This window comes from Triturus cristatus, chromosome 4_1 (assembly GCF_964204655.1).
Source record: "Triturus cristatus chromosome 4_1, aTriCri1.1, whole genome shotgun sequence".
NCBI classification, from domain to species: Eukaryota; Metazoa; Chordata; class Amphibia; order Caudata; family Salamandridae; genus Triturus; species Triturus cristatus.
In genome coordinates this window covers 61,986,782-62,011,146 of record NC_140585.1, presented here as the reverse complement: position 1 = coordinate 62,011,146, position 24,365 = coordinate 61,986,782, and the positions used below count along the sequence as shown (strand labels likewise).

Below are 24,365 nucleotides of genomic sequence, written 5' to 3'. Positions count from 1 at the left end.
CGATTCTTAAACGAACTGATCCTACTGCTCCACCAGTGTACCGATTGGTTATTGATTTGCGTGAACTAAACAAGTGTATTGTACCACAATTCCCTGTGGTCCCTGATATATCATCATTGTTGACAGCAATTGATTCCGAAGCAACATTTTTTACTGTAATTGATCTCAAGAATGCCTTTTTCAGCGTCCCAATAGATCCGGAAAGCCAATACTTGTTCGGATTCAGTTTAAATGGGCGCAGCTTTAAATTCTCACGCGCTCCCCAAGGATTTACAGAAAGCCCCAGCATCTACAGCCAAGCACTGAAACGAGAACTTGACAGTATCCACATGCCAGTCAATACTGCACTGCTTCAATATGTCGATGATCTGTTGATCACCGCGAGAAGCGAGCCAGAATGTGAAAAAGCTTCTCTGACAGTTTTACATTTCCTAGCCGACAAGGGGCACAAGGTGTCCCCTTCTAAGCTGCAATTCTGTGTTCAGCGAGTTATTTATCTTGGTCACTCGCTGTCCAAGGAGGGAAGGCAGCTTACACCAGATCGCATCCAGTTAATTGCTAACATGTCAATACCCCAGACACAAAAGGAGGTGCGGGCTTTCATAGGCCTCACTTCATATTGTAGGCAGTGGATCCCTCAGTACGCATTTCTAGCAAAACCACTCATTCAGTTAACCACACAGGAGGCAGCCACATCGACTGTTCTCCCTTGGACTCAGGAACATACACAAGCTTTTGAAAGCCTAAAGGAAGCTTTATGTCAAGCACCTGTTTTAGCAACACCATGTTATAGCAAACCTTTTACACTCTTTGTTACAGAACGCGAAGGTACTGCCTTGTCAGTACTCACTCAGGATCAAGCAGGATCATGCAAGCCATGTGCTTATTTTTCCAGTACATTAGATCCCGTAGCTCAGGCTTTGCCTGCATGCCTGAAATCAGTGGCAGCGACAGCTTTAGCAATCAGACAAAGCGATGCCATAGTATTAGGACACCCATTGACAGTTCAAGTACCACATGCAGTAGAGGTTCTTGTGAACCGAACACAAACACAACACTTGACCATAGCAAGACTTACCGGTTATGAACTGACATTGTTTCAACCACACATAGAGATCCGACGGTGTAATACATTGAATCCTGCTACACTATTACCTGTAATTGGAACAGACCCACTAGCTCATGATTGTGTTGAAATCATTGAAATAAAGACGAAACCTAGACAAGACTTGACAGACGTTCCATTGTTAGATCCAGACCTGACGTTGTATGTAGACGGATCATGCATGAGAGCAAGTACAGGAGATTTAGTGGCCGCGTATGCAGTCACAACAGACACTGAAGTTATTGAGACACATTGTATAGATACTCTGTCAGCCCAAGCAGCAGAACTTATTGCTCTAACGCAAGCCTGTATTCAAGCCACAAATAAGAAAGTTAATGTATACACTGACTCACGTTATGCATTCGGAGTTGTACACGACTTCGGCGTGCTGTGGCGAGAGAGAGGTTATCTAACGTCCCATGGTGCCCACATTCAGCACGGGCCCCTCATTCATGCTTTGTTAGACGCAATACATCTACCCACTGCTATATCGATTATGAAATGTAAAGCACACATGAAGGTTACTGATACCATTTCTCAAGGCAATGATTTAGCTGACAGAACAGCTAAACAGACTGCTCAGAATCGTACATTAGACATGACAAAGCCAATAGTTCAGACACCAACACAGTGTATGACAATTAAGGATCCCGCACTTGACGTAATTGACATACAGACACATGCCACAGCAGAAGAAATAAAGAAGTGGACTGAACTAGGAGGGATCCAGACAGATCAAGGGTGGATGACAAAGGAGAAATCTGTATGGTTTCTCCCTGATTCCATGGTTCAAGCCATTATAGCTACAGTTCACAGTCCAGCACATTTAGGAGAGAAGGCTATGCTAGACAGCATTCAGCACATTTGGTTCAACAAACATTTACGAGCAGCAGCTAAACAAAAAGTTCGTACCTGTATGATATGTTGTCAGTTTAATCCAGGAAAGAGTGTTCCCGTAGAGCAGGGTGGATTTCAGCCTCCTGACCATCCTTTTGAAGTCCTCCAGATGGATTATATTCAGATGGAACGTTGTCGAGGATTCAAATATGTCCTTGTAGTTGTCTGCGCTCTCTCCCGTTGGACAGAGGCGTATCCCGTATCAGATTACACTGCTCCGACTACTGCCAAACAGCTAGTTCGAGAATTCTTCCCACGGTACGGTTTACCACGTGTTGTATATTCAGATAACGGCCAGCCTTTCTCATCCGAATTAATGAAACATGTCTCACTCTTGTTGGGATATCAGTGGAAATTCCACTGTGTCCGACACCCCGAAGCAGCAGGTCTCGTAGAAAGACATAACCAGACACTGAAAATCAGACTGTCCAAAATATGTAGAGAGAAAGGTGTCGACTGGATAGTAGCATTACCAGTTGCACTCTTTTACATGAGAATGGTAGCACACTCTAGAACAGGGCTATCCCCGTATGAGGTGATCTTCGGTAGACCGCCGAATATGTGGGGGACGCCTATACCACGTAAAATAACTGATGTCGACTGTAATATGCTGACAGATTACTTGGCTTCCTTGATGTCTGCACTACAATCTTCTCGTTCACAGGTAGCTGCAGCCTTTCCCGACAACACTGAGGCGAAACCCCATGACGTTGTTCCGGGTAATCTTGTCTTTGTGAGAAACTTCGACAGGAAAAGTCAATTGGAGCCCAGGTGGAAAGCACCCAAGTTGGTCCTGTTGACCACAAGAACAGCCGTGAAGATCGAGGGACGAAAAGGGTGGATTCATTCAAGTCACGTCAAAAAATTTCATGGACTTCCTCCTGACACAGACAGTACTGCCCGTGTGTCTTCCCCCATTGACTCAAAGCTACCTTTGGCTGAGGCCAGTAGCACCGAACTCTATAAACAGAAACTCAGGTCCAGATCTAAACTGTCGGACGATTTGATTGTTTAAGTCCTCTCCAAGGTGAAGCGGTTGAATCTGTCCCGACATGTACCCCTTAGGTCTGAATCACGTAGAGTCCAGAATCATAATGAAACGACATGCTTATTGTAAATTACTGCGTAACCACTGTATTGTGACTTTATTAATTTTGTCTTCCTTGAGTTTTTTAATAGTTACTGCAAGTATATTGTTGCATATGTATTATCCTGTTTCTAAACGTGTTTTCAATATAACTGATGAACATTCTTTTAGTGACCTACCGCCACATGAATTATCTTATAGACTTGCGCTGCGCAATAACACATTCATTAGTATGTTACATCATTCCCATCAGACTAGTAATGCGACCAATTGTTGGGTGTGTGGCCGACTCCCTCCCTATCAGAATAACAAAGGAGTTCTGCCTTTCTTTCCACATCCATTCACACACAATGGCTCCTGTGGAGCATGGTTTAGTTTATTAAATTCCATAGACCCAGACACAGCAGTTTATCAACAACATTGGATATGGGGAAATCTGAATCTAGTTTTATTCAAAGTCTGTCACCCTAATAAGGAGGGTCACCCCAGTAGAACAGGAACTGATTTAGAAAATGAAGTGTATAAATTAGGTAATTTTACGCCTAATCTTATGATTTTGAATGTCAAATCCGAAGTTGAACTAATTCTGCCCACTATGTCAGTATTTCCAGTTAAGGGTGAATTATGTGTAAGAAAAGTTGGTTCCATACATATGGGCCATAGCCAATGCGTTACTACAGTAGAATATAGTGATCAAGGTAAATCTTCATTTAAAGCTTCTCGCCATTCTTACTTCATCTGCGGTCAGACGGCATATATGCGTCTGCCTCTAGATTGGGATGGTACCTGTTACATAGCATTCCTTTTGCCACCTGTTTTCCTAGCTCCCCCTGATTATTATCGAAATGTTCATTTAGTACACAATAGAGAGCGAAGAGATCTCCCAGTTGTCGATTATACTGAGACGGCATGGGACAAGTATGTAGATTTCAATAAAGGTATCTTTCCCTATATAGGTACAATATCAAATAGTAAACTGATACGCAGACTCACCAAGACTCTTGAAGCTGTAGTAAACGAGACTATAGCCGCCCTAGGCAATCTGACAGAGGAACAATCAGTGATGAGAATTGTTGTTCTCCAGAATCGTCTTGTCCTTGACGTCATCCTGGCCGATAGGGGCGGAGCTTGCAGGGTCATCGGATCCAGCTGCTGCATATTCATACCAGAAAATTCGCCATCCGTATATAAAGCTATAACACGCCTTCATAAGATTGTAAGCCAGATACACGAAAATCCAGGCACTTGGACGTGGTCCGGGTGGTTTTGGAGTGTGATATCAGCCTGGGGATGGAGAGTTTTATCCTTCCTAGGTATTGGCCTTCTTATGCTCTTCAGTTGTTGTTTATGCCTGCAAGGTGGACCAGCGATTTGTGGTCTGTGTGCCACATCATGCATTCCACATCACAGGTCCCGTTCAAAATGCCGGAAGGAAGAAGAAATGATGCTCCATGAGCAAATCAATGGAATGATGAAGATTGATGTCTCGTGAAGGGCAAGAAGGGGACAAGGAGGGAATGTGGAAATGTGGATTTTCCCGATCAGTTATGTCCCCTATCTTGGACCCCAACGGTTCTATATACATGTTACAAGTACATGTATGTTCCCTCCAGTTCCAGTTTCTAAGACGCAAACATATGTGTGTCTACCGTCAACATGTTCTCTGTCAGATCCGCCATCAATGGGCTGGATATTTGGTTCCTAAGTATGAAAGGCCACCGACTTTATATGGCTAAGTTACTCCATTTTTACAGTTCAGGCAAGTAGGCCCGATTCTGTCCTCAAGCCTTTCCCTGCTCTCTGTCTCTGACAGCTTCAGCTTGAGCTCGCATCTGTATCCATGAACTTTGTCCTACTCCCTGTGCAGCTAACGGTGCCTGCCTCGGCCAGTTTTCGCCTGTCTGCCAAGAAGTTGTATTTCACCTTCGAATTATCTATTTTGCTCTTCAGCCGATGCATTCCTGTCCAGTGATTTAGGTAAACATTTCCTTTAGCTCACAAGCAAGGAACTCAGCCTTTCCGTCCTCCTGCAAGTGATTCATAGCCCTGTTGCCATGGAAAGTTTTCTATCCCTCGCATCTCATATAGACACTTAGACGCTTGTACACGTACACAGTCAGTATAGAATAGATTCTGTCCGAGAGTCTCTTCCTTGTGGATAACATAGTTCTTTAAACATAGGATGTTAGATATGATTTGGGATTAGGTTGACTTGACCCCAGACTTCTCGTCTCCACATGTAGAGCTAAATGTCAAGTCCCCTTCACCCCCTAGTTGCACGTCAATTACACGTCATGCTGCCGCGCGCGCATCTATGCCAAGTATTATCTTATAGATCCACCTATGTCTGATAATTCTAACCAATCATGTTTCTTTTATTCCTTATTACGCCTAGTTTCGATTATGTCACTGTTTTGTCACTTTTCTTATCAAATGTTACGCCTTCTACATTCGTTTCATTGTAATGCACTTATTATAAAAATACATGTCTGTTAATGAATTATTGTACTTCACTTCCTGAACCCTCGTGGTGACGGAACCTGAAGGCCGTGACTCGAGTCGGCCATTTTGAATGGAATAAAGCCCATTAGAAAACCTCTTATACCACGGATTCTGCCTCTTGTTATTTTGAGCTATTTTACTTTATTTTAAGATTCCGTATGAAATTCAGTCCGGTAATATTTATTTTATTTACCACACTCTCTACACAACCTTTTTTAGTTCTCACTGTTTCTTTCTCCTGCACTGCACACCATAGGATCACGATCCTTGTTTTTCACAACCCTTTACACTTAATGTGTTGCTGGCTAATACTTACCAGCCTGAGGTAACAACATAGCTTCAAACTAGCGAGGTAGTCCCCATGATCAAGGGACATACCTCTGCCAAATAGTTGGATCACCAAATGATATTACTGATCATGAGAGCTACCTTTCTCTCACCATTTGCTCTGTCCTTCGAGTAAGATTGATGGTAATCCATGCTCTGCTCGTGGCCAGGTTTGATTTGGTCTGTCGCACTTCAGTCCACCTTCACTCATCACCTTTGTGCTGTCTGTTATTAGACCCCCAGTTCCTGTTGTTTTTGTGCATATCATATTTAAGCCAGCATCAAAAATAAGAAACCAGTCTTTGCCTGCTTCATAGACTATTCAGCAGCCTTCAACGGGGTGCCACGTTGTAAGCTTTGGTCCAAATTGCGCAATTGGCAAATTCCACCAGGCCTCCTCAACGCCATCTTCTTGTTATACAGCAATACTTGGATCAAAGTCAAATTAGCAAACAACACTACAACAAAAAAGTGTCTTACAAATCGAGGCTTAAAACAGAGATGCGTACTTGCCCCAACACTTTTCAATCTACATACAGCGGACCTGGGCAAGACGCTCCACAACGCCAACCTTTCAGTCCCAAAGATTGGAGTCAACAAAATCCAAATTTTACAATACGCGTACGACTTAGTGGTGATGGATCACACAAAAATTGGACTACAAAGGGGACTAGACGCTTTAATCGCCTACAATCAGATCAATAAATTAACAATGAATCCAGAAAAGACCAAAGTATTGATCTAGATTGATGGAGTTGTATACAAAAATACTCCTCAAATGGCACATGGGCAAAGAGTCAATAGCTGTTTCAAAGTCTTATAATTACCTCGGGTGTTGGCTGAGTGACTCGGGCAAAGCAACTTTGCATTTACACAAAATTAAATCAAAAGTAGAGTCCACAATCTATGTATGCTTTGAGCAAACGACATTAGAAAATGCAGAGCCCAACCACCATCCCAATCAGAAAGGTGTTACAATCTAAAATAAGGGCAATCGCGGGTTACGCACAGCAGGCATTCCCAGGCAAAATGAACACAATGATGGAAAAAGCACAACGCCGGGCGTACAAACGCATATTTAAACTACCTAAATACACCTGCAATAGCGGCATTCGTCTGGAATTTGGCCTGGTGCAACAGACTAAAGAATGCTTGGGAGTGCATGCAAAATAATATTATCACATACTCAAAGCTCCGGATGGGACCCTGAAGAGCATGCTAAAACCCATCTATGGAGGACCTCCTAACCCATGGCAGGTCTACATGCAGGAAGCAGTAGAAGTTTTAGATTTGGCAACACAGAATTGGGGTATAGAGGACGTAACCTACCCGGTCATCAAGAAGGCAATCAATAAACAATGCTATCAATTGTCAAGAGAAAGTGATCTAGCACATTTTTGAGAGTGGAAGTGGTCAATCTGGGTTGATCGCTACATACATGGAGCACAAATCCCAGCCTTACCTTCACCAAGCATTGGGAGAAAGGCCCAAAAAACACATTTAGTGGGCCAGACTACTGCCTCTCCCAATAAAAGAACTAAATCCGGGGTGGAAAGCCCTTGAACACAAAATCAGCTGTAGAATCTGCAATTTCAAAACAGAATCATTACTACATCTGACGTGCTGCTGTCCGGGTCTGTTACAATCTCGTCTGAAGCTACTAAAGCCAATATGGCTACGCAAAGGTGTTCGGACAGTAAAAAAAGCTGTTGTGGCTCTATTTTCTTTCACTCTACCGACCGACCTGGCTAGAGTCGGGAGATATATGGAGGAAGTGTGTTCCAGACTTGTTAAAGAATAAGATCACGCCAACCAGCAGAAAACAGACTCGCAGTGGACAGACGAAGGCATACTTCCGTCACAATGCTTTATACATAATTTAATTCATACATTTTTACATTTTTCACATTTTACTTGTACTTTCCATGGAATGAAATTGGTTATAATTGCAAATGAATTTCTCTTAATGTTCTGCTTTTAAATTATTCTGTTATATTGCAAATGGTTTTAAGTAACTGTGCAATAAAATAAATATGATGAGATTCACTAAATGCAATTCGAGTCAGAAGAATTGCAGTAAAATATGGTATTTACAGTTTTTACTAGCATACTGATAATGCGTTTCGCACATTCAGAGTTTAAAGGCACCATACATAGATGGGCATTGACTAGAAAACGTATTCACTAAAGTGAAATGGTCGGAAATAAAGACATGTTGATCTTATTTTACATGTAATTGAACGTATGTTACATATTCTTATAGATCTCTAATTAACAATGAAACTTGTGCCATGCACTGACTCAATGATAGTCATAGAGTTCTACTTATGACAATGACATATGTCGAATTGATGAGATCCCTCAAAAAGCACCCGATCAGACAGTATTAAAAGACAGTATTAATAAATAAAGCATTATGGACATGGAAGCCTGTTTCTTGTCACAGCACTTATGTTACTAAAACTAATTTGTCATACATTGAGCATTCGTCTCTAGCAGATATGAACACTAACGTGCCTGTCCTAGGATTTACTCCGACAAAAACACGTGTAGTTCCCTATCTGTATTTAGACCCATCTCTACAGCTTTCAATTTCAGAATCCAGTGCGTCTCTTTTCTTCTCAATAATCTATCTCCCTCACTAGGGTGACACTGTACTTGTGTGATTCCATGAAATCTAATACAAGTCATATTCACCAAGGGGTGTGTGTTGTTGAAATGTACAGCAAAAGGGTAGTCAGGGTTGTTATTACGAATAGCGCTCATGTGTTCTTGGATTCTTTCTTTTAAAGGGCGTAGGGTACTTTCTATGTAGATTAGTCCACAGTGACCTATAATACAGTAAACTACAATCCTGGTGTTGCAGTTAATGAAGTGTTGTATGCAGTATTTGATAGGAGTATTATACTGGAACTCCGTTAGTTTGTTAAGTGCATACGGACAAACATTACATTGTGCACATTAATAGAACCCATGTGGCCTGGTGGGTAACCAGGTGATATTATGTCTACTTGGGGGCAGGTAACTTCGGCAAAGAATCTCGCACAGTGTGGTTCCCCTTCTGTGTGCCACCAGGGGTTTCTTGGGAATGTATTTCTCCAATGATTTATCTAGTCGGAGTAAATACCAATGTTTAAGTAGAATCTTGTAAATCGAGTCGTCGTGTATTGTGCCCAGTAACAAAAGCCAATTTGTTTTCCCTACCTTTCCTGGAAGTCTTTTTCTTATTATACAATAGAGACTGCCTTGGTGTATTGAGGATTTACTTTTTTGAGATGTCAAGAACTTCTTGTGAGTAGCCCCTGTGGATGAAATGTTCCTCTAATTTGCTCAGTTCTGTAGGGAAGACTGTGTCTTCGCTACAGTTCCTCCTTATCAGTGTCATCTCTCCCAGTGAGATAGCATTTATTTGTTAACTAGGGTGCGCACTAGAGGCATGTAGCACTGAGTTGCATGCTGTTGATTTTCTACAAAGTCTAGACTTGATTCTATTTTCTCTGACATATACCACCAAGTCTAAAAAGTCAATCTGTAGTTTATTTGTTTTATAACTAAAACACAGGTTGTAGGAGTTGTTGTTAAGATGTTCTAACAACTCTGACAGACATGTCTCGCTAGCCGACCAGATAACAAAAATATCATCGATGTACCATCCCCAATAGATGACGTGCTCGGTGACTTCAGGAGGGACAGCCCTCCACAGATGCCTCTGTTCAAAATTGCCCATATAGAGGTTTGCTTAGCAGGGTGAAATCTTAGAACCCATTGCGACTCCCACAGCCTGTCTAAACCAATTCCCCTGGTGTAGAAAAACCTTGTTTTCTAGTATGAAGTGAATAAGGTCTAAGAGCATCTGAGTCTGCTCAAACAAAGTTGCATCTCTCTGGGATAGTATATCACTCAGAGCTTGTAATCCCTTCTCTAATGGTATGCAAGTATCGAGGGAGCAAACATCCAATGTGACAAAAGAAAATTCTTTGGCCCACTCGATATCTTCCAGTTTGTTCAAAAGGTCTCCTGTATCTCTGAGGTAGGAAGGGAGATTATGGACTAACCGCTGCAAGTATACATCTATATATTTCGATATATGTTCGGTGGGAGATCCAATACCGGAAATTATAGGTCTTCCTTGTGGGAAAATACTGTGTTTATGAATCGTAGGTAAAATGTATAGGCATGTTGCCCTAGGTGAAGGATTTAACAAGTATTTGTACTCAATATCAGTGATAAGATATTGTTCTCTCCACATAGTTAGTGTGTGCTGTATGTGTTTGGTAATTTCACTGAGTGGGTTGCTGGTTAGTTTTATGTATGCCTGACCATCCATGAGTTGTATTGAGTATTAAGGGGGTAACTTACAAATACTGTCCGACCTGGGTCAGTAATACAGTACAAATGGATACGTGGTCGCGGTAGCAAACACTTTTGTTTAGACAGTAAATAGTAGCATTCACCAATTTTTCGTTGTGACATAAGTCCAATTTATTTACTTTACACAGAAACATCTAATGCAATTAAATTCAAAGCATTAGTAGATGATTGTAACACAGTTGCTCATTAATATCACAGTGCAGTATATTACAGTGCTCTTGGTGTGGATAGAGAAGGAAGAAGGGAATGGGAATTGAGTGGTAACGTGTGGGTGAAGGACAGGGAAAAGGTGTTTGTGACATATATACATCAGTTATACATGGTATGAACTTTTCTGGCCTGAGATAGTTCCTGCAAATACACATAGCTCTAATGGACAACCACTATTTTATAACATTGTCGCCAGAGTTTGTGTTGTATGTTGTCAGTGTGTTGTCGACGTTTCGACCCCTAAGGTGCAGGATTAAATGGTATCCTCACGGTGGAGTCTTCATCAGGACTGGACTGAGAAGAGCACTTAGATACAACGACGGGGCTTCTCTGCTGTGTGGTTAAAAGGTGTGGGCTTGGAATTGCTCTCATCCATAGCTGGGAAGAACCATGCAGCAGTTCTTCCCAGAATGCTTTTCCGAGCATTACGGCCGAGAGACCGATACTTTTGGATTGGTTCCTACCACACTACAAGTTGTTGAGATACAGCTGTCCAAGTCCTTGCAACTTCTTGTATCAAAGTTTGTTACACTGATATTTATCAAATAAATTAATGAATGTCTTGATAAATGTAACTTCCCGTGTTTCCTGTTTCAGGAGGATTTCTCCTGTTCTCTTTTGCTAGGTTGGACAGAACTATGTCATCAATTGAACTTAAAATATCTTGAGTGCCAGGGTTTCTCCTGTTGTAAGCCAATGCACAAGCCACATATGTCACTTGCATTCTCTACACCCAAGGTAGTGGGGTGTTCCTTACCCTGAGTGGCACCATATTTACTCTTTCATGTTAGGTTATGATACAACTTACTTTGCAGCCCGTGCATACATTAATTTTGATGTGCGACCCCTTATCTACCACTACATATTCTTGATTTGTGTGTCTTAAATGTTATTGTGGGAAAGGAGGGCTTTTTTAATGTTTATAACTTGAAACACAGTAGCAAGGACTCAGGTTCAAGAGTTGTCCAGTTTCTATTTGGCACCAATTTCCCATTGACTAGTTTTGTTTACAAACGTAGGAAGAGCCACTGAGTTCTAAAGACTTCTGAAAACATCCAAGCGCTATCCCCAAAGTTATCATTGGACATAGGACTCAATGTTATTTGAGACCCCAATTCGTGCTCCTACACACAGTAAATGTTTTTGGCTTTGTATCTCCCCAAGAGGGTCGCAGCACCTTCTGTTTATTTTTAGCTGCTCCTTTTTGTAACTCTTGGTGACAGTCAAATTCTTCTTTCACGTTGTAGCTGTGGTTGGACATTGCCCCTTTTGTGTGTGGTTTACTATGTTGTGCTGTGTCTGATTTCTAACCTGTGCCAGAGCATGCCTTGCTTTCTTGACCTTTTTAATTCAAGTTTTAGTTGAAGTGGTGTAGCATTGGCGTCCCTGAAAGCACTGTGCCTGCCTGTAATACTGCCTCATCACCACTGACTGATCACGAGACCCCAAGGAAATGCTTCTCCAGCTCCTGCACTTGACAGCTAGGTGTGTTCAGGTGTCTGGTAAGGACGTCTTCCTGCTCAGGACTTCTTCCTGCTCCTGTTCATTGCACTACACTTAGTTCCTTTTCAGGTTTATTTTCACAACGATGAGCACTCTGATTCCAGACGGTCAAAGGACCAGCCTTTTTTACCATGATGTAGCCTTTTTTTTCTTTGCACTTTTTCTGCTGTCCATACCAGAGCTTTTTTGTAGTTTGTGGCTTTTCAAGCCTCCAGGCTCACTGACTCCGTTATACTTTTCATGTGGCCATTGACGTCCAGAGTTTAACTGTTCGCCGCACACACAGGTTTCTTGATCATTTCCAAAAGTCTCAGTATTTCAACTCTCACCAAATGTCTCAACGCCTCAAATGACACAATAATGGAAATATTTCGTAGCTGCCATTATTTACATCTGCTCTTGATCCGAAGTCACTGCAGGGACATTATTCCAACTTTAGAAAAGGATACGGTGTCAGCAGGATTTACTACTAGACTGAAATCTGCCAAACTACATATTGTAAAGTCATATCTAAGCGTACACACTTGACGTTTATAGCTATTGCTGTGAAATGGGTACCACAAAGTCTTAAGCGAGGTTGAACTTCTTGAGAGAACTCTAATCTGTGAGAATATTATCCCTATTGCTGTGGTCTATCTCGCAAGTCCATATGTTGCTGCATGTGCTCTCTATCAGGAATCAAGCTGTTCTTCCTTGTCTTTTGAGCTTGTGAAAGAACTTAACAAGGTGTGGCTGCAGAACTCCTACTTCAAGATTTTGGACATTTGCAGTGATTCTGTCACAAAGACAATCTCAGTCTAATTTTATGACAGAAACATGAAGCTTGATCTGACTGTCCAAGCAACAGTAGACGTATCCATGAGAGGCTTCTGGTCCTGGGACTTAACCAGGGTCAATCACATCATTACCCCTTGCTTCTCGCTCAACCCTCCATTGGCTGTGGTAGACTTACCATTAATTTCTACCTAATCTCAAGCAATCGTGCACTACATGTCATCCCCACTGGATAGCCAGCCTGTGCCAACCAGCACCAGGAGAATCTCCTTGTGCTTGGGATACTTCCTCCCAACTATAGTCCCGTCAGCACCTGCATCTCTCAGGGTAATGACCTTCCTCCATTGGAGGATAACTAGCAACACAGACCCCATGATATTTTGATGGATGCACCTAGTAACATCTGTGTCCCCTTCCAAAATGGTGAATGCTGCTAGATTGAGTCAAACAGGGACCCGTTACCCAAGTCAACATATAGTGTAATGGGTGCTGCTGAGACACACAATCACCTGACCATTCTTTACTGAATGCCCCCTCAGTGTGACCCCTGTAGCAAGTTATCTCTTTGATCTTTAAAGAATGTTCTTTTCCTTTTGTACTGACATGAAACCCAATTCCTTTTTGCCTGCGTCCTACCCATGGGAATGTTCTTCACACGGGCACATAATAGTTGTACAGTGCAGCACAGCAAGAGCAAGATTACAACCACTTGTAACAAGGCTTTGCATAGGCCTGCGATCCACCTTGGTACCCAGGTAAACAAACATGTGAATCATTCTATGTTTGGGGTACCTCCTTCTTTAATTATGACCTGCTGTAGGTTGTGCAGTGTTTAGATGGCGATTGACAGTGTTCCATTGTACAGGTTTTTAATGGGGATGAAGGTACAGCACGCTGTCCCTATCTTCGCGCACGCACCGTTTCATTGTGATCATTAAGTCCAACACATACCGGTGCTGCATCACCATTAGGGAGATGGCGGGCATTTTTTCTTTTCGTTGAGGCCATCTTCGGTGGTGCTCATCATTTTCAGCAGTTCCCACCTGATGATCTGCAGCCACCGAGTGTAGGCCTTAGTTTGCGCTGTAAAGAAGCGGGTTGAACCTCTTACACCTATCTGCGCATCGGTGAAGAGCCAGAACTCTTCATGAATGTCTTGAATCTGTCCCAACCAAAGTACTGAGCTGACCTTCTTTTGAATACTTGGTGTGGAACTTGGTACCGTTGCTGATGGGGTTGTGATGCAGTGTAGATAGATCTGCACTGGGCATGACCAATGTTGGCATGTAGAGGGTGTCTTTTCAATATATGCCCTCTCTCTTTGCCCCATCCCAAGAGGACTGGCTCCCGGCATCCCTCTGGGTTCGGAGCTCGGTCCTGCCCTTTTTAGGTCTCGCCTACGCAGCGCACATGCGCTGCTTAGGAAAAAAACCTATGGAAATCGCTTCGGCTTTTCAGCCAAAAACGTGCACGCATTGCATTGCTTTCAATGGCAATGCATGCAGATTTGGTGATTCCCTTGCGGGAGCAAGCTGTGGCAACATATGTTTGCTCGCTCCCGCAAGGGAATCGCTGTGTGTTCACTCGCACTCCCCCCACCCCTCCCACTTCTTAGCCCAGTACTGTTTCACTTACGCTGCCACGGGGCCGCGTTTGTGTTTGATTTTTCTCTATCACGTTAAAGCCAAGTTGCCTCTGGTGGGTGGGTAGGAACCAGTAAGGACTAGTTCTGTGTTAATGGAATACTGCAGCGTTTCTGGCCCCCGAGGCTTTTTTCTCTTTTTTTTCACAGGCAGCGGGCAGACACTGTTTTTGCTTCTACGCCAGGTGAGAGCCAGAAAAGGAACATGATAAAATAGAGCAAAAGTTACATTTTTAAAAGTGTTTGTCCACAATGTGGGGAATGGACCCAAAGACCACACATTAAAAGAGAGATGGAGTCTGGGGACTTAACGCAAGATGATGCCCCCCCCCCTCCCCCACTCCCCCAAAAAATGTCATAGGGGACCACCTACACTCCATATCTCAAAAATATTCTTAGGGTTCGTTGGCTTGTGGAGTCCCCTGTAGGGTGGGGCCCGTCAGCTACACAGGGGCCTTTGTGTTACAACCCTGAGGACTTGCCAGGAAACTGGGGTCTGGGACATTTCCAGACATGCGCTTGCATCTGAAAGGCTAGTGGCGTGACATGTCTGACTCAGCTATGCCAATCTTTTGCAGGCACCAACACGGAATGCACTGCCCCAGTTTTGCCTATGCAGCGAGATATGCCCATGTCTGCTGCTGTGCTCATCAGATTATTTTTCAGCATGCGCCTAGATTCAGACTCCGCAATTCAGCAATAGCGAACTGACATTTATAGAACCATGCCCATGTGCAAGTAATTGGCCTATGCACCCCAAGAAGTGTTCACTAGTATGTTATGTTAATATGTTATGTTAATAAGCACTTGTAGAGCGCACGGACACCGGACGGTTTCATGGCGCTGATTGTTGCACAGAGATGTTTACGGACAGCTAGTCAAGTGAAAGCGCGAACAGCCATGTTTCAAGAGCCTTTGTGAAACCCATTAAGATTTCATGTGCTCTGATGTCGAGGGGCAGAGAGTTCCAGAGTCTGGATGCTAGATACGAGAACCTGCGCCCCCCCTGTCGTTTGAGTTTGATAGTTGGGGTAGCGAGCAACCGGAGGTGACTAGACCGTAGGTTGCGACAAGGGGTATGTTTTACGATCAGGTCACTGATAAATTTAGGGCTTCTGCAGTGCAGGGCCTTAAAAATTAGGCATCCGGTCTTAAAAGCAGTACGTTGTGCAATTGGGAGCCAGTGGAGTTGAGCCAGAAGAGGTCTGGCAGAGAGCCATTTTGGTTGCTGAAATATTAATCTAGCAGCCTGGTTCTGCACTATTTGAAGGCGTTTGAGCAGAAACATAGGCAAGCCAAGGTAAATGGCATTAGAAAAGTCAAGGAGAGAAATTACAAGGGCTATCACTGCCTGGATGAGAGCCGGGGGGGTGAGAAGGTGAGCGATTTTCCTAATTTTCCTCAATTGAAAGATGCCATTCCCACCTGTCCTCTAAGCGAGAGGTCAGCGTCTATGGTGACTCCGAGGCTTTTTATTGAGGTGGAAGGGATGGGGGGTGGTCCAAAATCGGATGGCCAATAATGGGGCCCCCACGAGATTAAACTAGATCCCGGCAGGACTAGTTCAGTCTTGCCGGGATTTAGTTTAAGGTGATTAATGTTCATCCAACGCTGGATGTGAAGCATGGTGGCTTGAAATTCAGAAACAGGGTTTGAACCATCCAGTGTAAATACAAGTTGGAGGTCATCAGCATAGTTGAAAGCCGTGACCTTCCTGTGTTTTAAAGAGGTGATGAGGGGTTTGAGATAGAGGTTAAATAAGAGAGGGGAGAGGGATGAGCCCTGAGGGACCCCGCGTGGGGTGGCAATCCTAGGGGCGGTGAAAGTGCCCAGACGAACAGCCTGTGTTCTGTCTACAAGAAAAGATTGGATCCAGTTATATGCTGGGCCTTGTATGCCTGCTTGTTTGACACAGGATAATAAGATGTTATGATCCGCCGTGTCGAACGCAGCTGACAGATCCAGAAGGATAAGTGCCTGATGGATGCCTTTGTCAACGTTAGCTCGCAAGGTGTCTAACACTGCGAGGATGACCGTTTCGGTGGAGTGTGCAGGGCGAAACCCAGCTGGGTTCTAGATGGTTAGAGTGTTCGATAAAGTGCGAGAGGGACCTGGCAACATGGGCCTCGAGAATCTTAGCAAAGAAAGGGAGCAGGGAGATGGGATGGTAGTTGGAGTGATTCATAGGATCGGCCCCAGGTTTTTTTTAATAGTGGGACCAGAATCGCATTTTTAAAAGCCGTGGGGATCTTACCTTGGAGGAGAGACTCATTAAGGAAGGGGAGCAAGCCATGGGGGAGAATTGACAGGACCTCTTTTAGAATATGCGGGGGGCAACAGTCGTTGGGGGAGCCAGATTTGATACGAGCCAACAGATCTAATAAAGTTTGGGGACATAATGCAGGGAAATGATCCAGAACAAGGGAGTTAGTTGTGACAGCGTCAGTATTATCTGTACAGCAAATGGCGGGAATGCTGGCTTTAATGGTTGATATTTTATTCACAAAATAGGAATTGAGGGAGTTACATAACTCCTGAGAGGGAGGCTGAGCAAGGTGAGTTCTGTCTGCATTGCAGAGATCGTTAATTATATTAAAAAAACAAATTTGGATTTGTTTTGTGCATTGAGTATTCTGGCAGAAAAAAATGCAGCTTTGGCTTGGCGTATGGCCTTTTTATAATTGTTCCGGGCTAAGGAGAACAGAGATTTGTCCTCCATGGAGTAGTTAAGTCTCCATTTCCTTTCTTTTTGCCGTAACTCGAGTCAGTATGACGAGACCGTGAGAATTTAGTGAGAGGGGCATAGGTATCACAAGCCTTTGATAACCAGTCTGAAATCGCGGTGTTCATGGAGTTAGGATCTGGAATAAAGGGAGGTATGGATCTAGCTAAGAAATTAGTGAAGCCAGCTTTGTCGACAGAGTTCCATTTTCTAGACATGCCTCCGACAGTTAAAGGGATCTTGTTTTTAGTAAGGGTGGTGATAGTGAAACTAATTAAATGATGGTCAGACCATATGCAAGGTGAGACAGTGGGCTCCGAAAGGTTAAGATTAGAGGACCAAATTTGGTCCAGAGTATGTCCTTTGACATGGGTGGGAGAGGAAACATGTTGAGAAAAGTTCAGGTAGGTGAGAGAATCCGTGAGTTCCGCAGCCTGTGTCCCGCCCCCAGCGTCATTAAATCAATAGTTCAGATCGCCAATGTGTAGGATACTGGCATAGTTAGTATACAGATTGGCCATTTGCTCACGCAGGGCAGACGGAAAAGTGGGCGTAGCATGGGGGGGTCGGTACAGTAGCACAAAGATAATAGAGCCGGTTGCGGCATTTAGTTTAATGACTAGGTTTTCCACCTCAGGAAGGGCCAGAGGGGTAAGAGCATTGAACACATAGTCTCTGTGAATGATGGCAGCGACTCCGCCACCATATTTGCCCTGAGGTCGATTTTCTGCTAGTATATAGTATTTCGAGGGAAGTGCTGCTAAGATGTCGGGTGCAGAATCCTGGGTGAGCCAAGTCTCGGTAATCAGGAGAATGTCCGGTTTCTCCGAGCTGAGTAACAGAAAAATATCCAGTTGGTGTTTGACCATCGAGCGGGTGTTAAGATATAGAATGCGTAAAGCAACCCACGTTGGAGATTTAGGAATAGTGGTAATAGGGTGGTGAAGGCCAGGGATAAAGGGAATATCTTGAGGGGGAGGTTCGGAGTATATGTTGTATTGCCTGAGACGTTTAGAAGTGGGCAGGTTGAGGGGTGAGCTGTGGATAGCCAATGAGCGCAGCATTTTGGAGGAGTACGTAATAAAATGACCATTACTTTTGGTCCCTGGTCCCGGCTGGGTGCGGACGGGTGCAGACGGGCTGGCCTTTGGCGCGCCTTCGGCGCGCTGACGGTGCGCCCGCTGCACGCATCCGCTGCGCTCCCGCGCTGTCGTGGACATAAGTAGCTGAGCCCCGCCCTCCTACTCCTCCTCCTTACGGCCGATAGGCTGGGGACCTGGGGAGGGGAGTATCAGGAAATCAGCGAGGAGTGCAAGTTTTGGCTAAGCCGTGATTTTAAAACAATACAATCAAGGTACAGATAAGTTTTTACAGTATTGTAAAAGCGCACTAGAGCAACAAAGCAGAGCGCGATGTGAGCGGCAATCCGCGCGGTACTGTGGCAACAATTCCCTGTTCCCGCGCTGCCGTGGACATAAGTAGCTGAGCCCCGCCCTCCTACTCCTCCTCCTTACCGCCGATAGGCTGGGGGCCTGAGGAGGGGAGTATCAGGAAATCAGCGAGGAGTGCAAGTTTTGGCTAAGCCGTGATTTTAAAAAAATACAATCAAGGTACAGATAAGTTTTTACAGTATTTTAAAAGCGCACTAGAGCAACAAAGCAGAGCGCGATGTGAGCGGCAATCCGCGCGGTACTGTGGCAACAATTCTAAGTAACAATTCCAAAAACATGTATGCTTGGACATTCATTTTTTTGGTAAGTGGGGGGGCACAAAAGGATTTAAACATAACTATCTCCTGTTAGTTAGAGCCTTCCATGTGGCTGAAGAGTCCTGAATGTCTCCTCTCTATCTATCTGTTATAGGACAACCTGTGCTATGGCGTCAGGCGTTGCTATGCGAATTTCACCCTGAACCTTTTGGGCATGCTCAAGGTAAGTTTTAAGACATGGCCGTATCTACCTTGCATGCCAAAACTTTGCCATTGTGTCTTATGGAGGTGAAGGGCACCCAGGCCACCAGGGCTAGGGGTCTAAACAAGCACCACCTCTCCATTGGGCCCAAGATTTCCTGCAGCATGGTGCCTGGTGTTCGGTACAGATGTGGCTGTGCACTACGTGGCACGTTCACGGGGGGGTATGCTGGAGATGACTTGAAGGCATGCAACTGGTAGCAATGTAGTTGTGAGCTTCCATGGGGCACCCTCCCTGTATACCCTACTGCACACAGAGTATGCCCCTAAGCATGCAAAGAAATCTCTACTCTAATACCCGGGCCTGTGATACAGGAGGCTCGAGGGAAAGACAGAGACGAGGGCTCTTTTAATCTTCTATTGTGGTCCCTGCCTGTATTGTGCCAGCTGAAGCATTCCAAATGTTTAGGAACCATCTCAGAAAATTACAAGCATTGGCATAGCCAATAGGTCTCGCCTTTGGGACCTTATAAGTATTTAGTTATGTAGCACAATATCCTTGGTGCAACAACATTAACTGTTGCATGGTTAAACACTTATAAGTTCCCAAAGGCGAGACCTGTTGGCTATGCCAATGCTTGTTAATATTTCCGTCAGACCTCTGACAGAGGTAGTGAAATCTTTTGGAATATCTCACTAGTGTTGTCTGCTGATGACACTCAGCTAATTATGTCCCTGTCAGCAGTCCACTGGCTTATGTGCCAAATCTAAAAACGGTGGTGGCCAGATGGATGCATGACAACTGTTTAAAACTTAACTAAAAAAAACAGAGATCCAAGGAGTACCCAGCCTAGCTGCCTAGATGCAATTTTACATGCCCTCCAGAACACTACGCTTCGCCAATCTAACCCTGGTCCACATCCCTCATCATAGCAGAGCCGGAACGACAGGTTGCTCCTGCCATGTCTTAGCTCTGACCCAATGGAATACTATGCCTCCTAACCTTAGAAAGATTCAATATCACTTACTGATCCAGAAACAGTGGAAGACCCGGCTCTTCTCCATCTGGGCTGACGATTTCGCCTCTCTTCCGCTGTGTTTCTTAAGATCCTTTTATGTCCCTTGCTGATATTGTCTGACACCGGGACCCTCACCTTCCCCTCAAGGCAGGAGGTCTCCAGGTGTTGTGCATTCTAAGGCTCTGCTCCCCTCTTGTAAAGAGTCAAAGTGGTAGCACCCATGCAGTAATTTCCTTTATCAGCAGCGGAAATAAGAGACAGGCACACCAAGCGCTGGGATGCCCGAGGGTAACTACGCGCTATACAAGACTGCCTACAATACAATACAATACAATACCCAGCTCAGTAAAAGCCTGAAACAGACCCAAATAAAGGAACGTGTACCTACATGTTCGCCTTCTCTGTTTGTACTTCATAAGAATCTACCTGTGCACTTCCTCCGTTTGTATGCTCCGGGCGAGCTTCTCTGATGACGCTTGTGATCCTTGTACTGCCAACCATGACTGTTTGACTATCAGACATTACCTTATGTCTGCTGTGTGCATCGAGTCACTCCCTTGCTTTAGCTGTCAATGAACCCTGCTGAGCGAGTACGCAGACATAAGGGAGTATGGAAGGTGATGAACAGGGAGTAAGGTAAAGCTGAATGTAAGAAAGGTGCAACGGTGTAAATGCTGCACTCACCCTCAAGCAACGGACATCTTGTCCCACTCTGCCGATGCTCCATCCACCGACAGAGAAGCATGCTGGCACCAAACGCAAAACATTGTCAGAAACCATGGTAAGGTAGAAAGAGACAAAAAGCAGACACGTATTGGCAGCAGAGATATCACAGGTATGTTACTGGTTGTGATGGAATCTCTATTATAAATACTGCAATCTTCCAACAAATGTGTGAACCATCCCTAGGAATGTGGCAAAGATAACTCAACAAACAGAAAAGTAAAGACAGGAGTTGAAACTTCAGCTGCTCCAGTGTGAGCTGGAAAGTATTGTCAAGAAGAGTGTGAATGGAGCTACATTTGTTATATACTTCCTGAGGTGTTACCTTTATTATATACTTCCTGAAGCGTTACCTTTATTATATACTTCCTGAAGCGTTTCCTTATATACTTCCTGAAGAGTTTTCTTTATCATATGGTTCTTGAAAGGGTTACTGTTGTTATACACTTCATGAAACTGAAGTGACAGCAGCACATCCTGATCCATCTCCTTTTCCACAATCCCTTCTTGTTTAAATAAAATCTTGCATCTTCCTAAAGCTGTGTCTCTAGCGAGAGGGCGCTCCATGTGTGCTCTTTCTGTACTAAGTTACTCTGTGAACACTGGCAAATCAGCTCCTTTTCCGAAGTAAGTAAGAGTGACATGTTCAATAGAAGATTTAGTTAAATATCTGTGTATGGTGAAATATTTCTTGGTAACTTTCATAAATGGTAAAGAAGAGATGTCTTTTACAACTAGTTAAATATTGTGTATTCACATTCTTTTACATTTCCATTAATTGATTTTAAATCTCTTTACATCCAATAGGAAACCAGCCTTGAATGCACAAATGATCGTGAATAATGACAGTATTCGTGCACATCTGAAAAAAGCGGCTAGAAAAAATGAGCTCCAATATTCAGGAAAAGATCTGCACAGTCAGAGACTGAGGAACCTGAACATAAACTGATAGATCCTGGAAGAAGCAGTTAAGAGCAATTCCGTGGATGTAAGAGTCTGAGCTGTGTACCGCCACGCAACAGGATAAAGAATGCACTCTAGAAAATTAAGGCAACAACAATAACAAACCACTTCCTGTATAAACAGGCCTTCACCACCAGCTTTGATCATGTGTTCGGTATGAGGTGGATACAGCATTGCTCTGCTTCTTGTAATGATGGCAGACCACCATTCAGCGTGCTAGGTGTATTATAAACTCTTTCTGGTCAAACCACATGAGCAAGAGAAAAACACAATGACAGACAACTGAAGGGTGATGGGTCTTTGATCTACAACAGACTGTGCCAATTTGCAGTGACCAGAAAGAAGAAGAATCTTTACCCATAAACACACAAAACTATTATGTAATCTAAAGACATACCCACCTACAAAGAAGCTTTACTTGCCAAAATAATAATATATGCAGTTGGTGAGTCTTATATTTCATTGTGAAATCTGAAATCAAGCATCCAACATACCACACACATACCGGGAATGTGAGAATAACACAAGTGCTTTATCAACCATGTTAGCTCCTCCAGAAACGCAGTCATGGGATGCAGACAATTCTAAACCAGACCCAGAGACACTAACCAAGAAAGAAGAATCAAACACATGCAGCAAGAGCTTTAGTTTGTCATCACTACTAAAGAGACATCAGCAAACACACACAGGAGAAGCAACGTGCAATTGCAATGAATGTGTGAAGAACTTTAGTCAGTTAACACTCCTAAAAGATTATCGGCGAATGCACAAAGGGGAAAAACCATACCATTGCAATGAATGTGTTAAGGCATTCAGTCAGTTATCAATTCTTCAAAGACATCAGCGAACACACACAGGAGAAAAACCACACCATTGCAGTGAATGTGTGAAGAGCTTCAGTCACTTATCACAACTCCAAATACATCAGCGAACACACACAGGAGAAAAACCATTCAAGTGCAGTGAATGTGGAAGTAGTTTTAGAGATTCCTCACAACTCAGGGTTCATCAGCGAACACACACAGGGGAAAAACCATTCAAGTGCAGTGAATGTGGAAGTAGTTTTAGAGATTCCTCACATCTCAGGGTTCATCAGCGAACACACACAGGGGAAAAACCATTCAAGTGCAGTGAATGTGTGAAGAGCTTCCGTCTGTTATCACAGCTCCAAATACATCAGCGAACACATACTGGGGAAAAACCATACCATTGCAGTGAATGTGGAAGTAGTTTTAGTGATTCCTCAAATCTCGGGCGTCATCAGCGAACACACACAGGGGAAAAGCCATTCCAGTGCAGTGAATGTGTAAAGAGCTTTTGTCAGTCATCAGAGCTACAAAAACATAATCGAACACACACTGGGGAAAAACCATTCCAGTGCAGTGAATGTATGAAGAGCTTTAGTCAGTGTTCAAACCTACAGAAACATAAGCGAACACACACAGGGGAAAAAACCATACCATTGCACTGAATGTGTAAAGAAATTCAGTCGGTTATCAACCCTCCGGAGCCACCGGCGAACACACACAGGGGAAAAACCATCACCACCCAGCCAGTGAGGAACAGCAACAAGACTGCTTTTCAGCACACCCATCCTTATACATAACACACTACAGGCGTTTGCTCCAGGGTCAAACTCACTTTACTTTCACGTTAACAGCAACAAGTTCTAAACTGGAGAATTTATATTTTGGAACAAGGGGTTTGTACGGCCATTAGTGGCATAATAAATTTGAAACCCAATATTTAATAGATCTGTATTAATGATACATATCCAAACACCACCCATGTATGGACACCCAAGAGCCTTTAAAAGCCCCACTACAGAGGTGTGTACCAGGATTTACTTTAACATTAACATGAACTAAATTATGATACAGCAAGAACAATCATGATGCTATGAAATGTACACAATGATGACTAGATTTTACATGTTAATAAGAAATGTATGTTTTTAGATATGTAATAAAACAAAAAATGTATTTGAATTCATGGTATTTGACTGCTGAGTGTATAGAAGGCGATCTTAAATGTGATTTATTCCCTAAACTATAAAGATAATTTGTGATGTCAGCAAGAAGCCTAGTTTATTTAGCGATAGAGGGGTCAAATCTCAATAGCATGACTGCTTTCAGCAGGGAGTCTGGTGCAGGTGGTATCAGAGGGGACTATTCTCGCCAGTGTGCCTTCTCTGAGTGAGAAGCGGTTCTTTGCTTGAGATGGTACTCCCTCTCCTTCTGTGTTAATAAAGAGAGAAGTGCTACCAGTAATACTGAGATCTGGTATTCACTTCTGTTTTGGGAACTTAATTCAGTCGTTTTTACCCAATCAATACCTGATTTATTTAGGAAAGCTAAAATATGTCTGTATCTTGGCAGTCCTCTTGTTAATAATCCATAAACATACCACAGGGATTTAAACATGAATTTGTCAAATACAAAATTGTCTTTTTTTTTTAAGGTTCTTATATAGCGCTGCCTTATCTAATAATGTCTGATGGGTTTTCTTCAAGAGCCCGTTCTTCTTCGGAAGACGTTTTCCATCGACAGACCCAATGGGATTTCCGATGAAAAGCTGACAATCTGTCCAACTCTAAACAGGGCTGGTGGGT

The 24,365-nt window shown here is 43.5% G+C and overlaps 1 pseudogene across 1 annotated transcript in view; it reads left to right on the top strand.

The window, feature by feature from the left end:
• The window catches only part of LOC146839517 (uncharacterized), a 51,848-nt pseudogene extending 28,106 nt beyond the window's left edge, over positions 1-23,742 (top strand). Inside the window, exon 2 of the transcript XR_014981097.1 lies at positions 21,599-23,742. The product of XR_014981097.1 is annotated as an uncharacterized LOC146839517 (transcript). The remainder of the gene's footprint in view (positions 1-21,598) is intronic.
• The last annotated feature ends 623 nt before the right edge of the window (positions 23,743-24,365 follow it).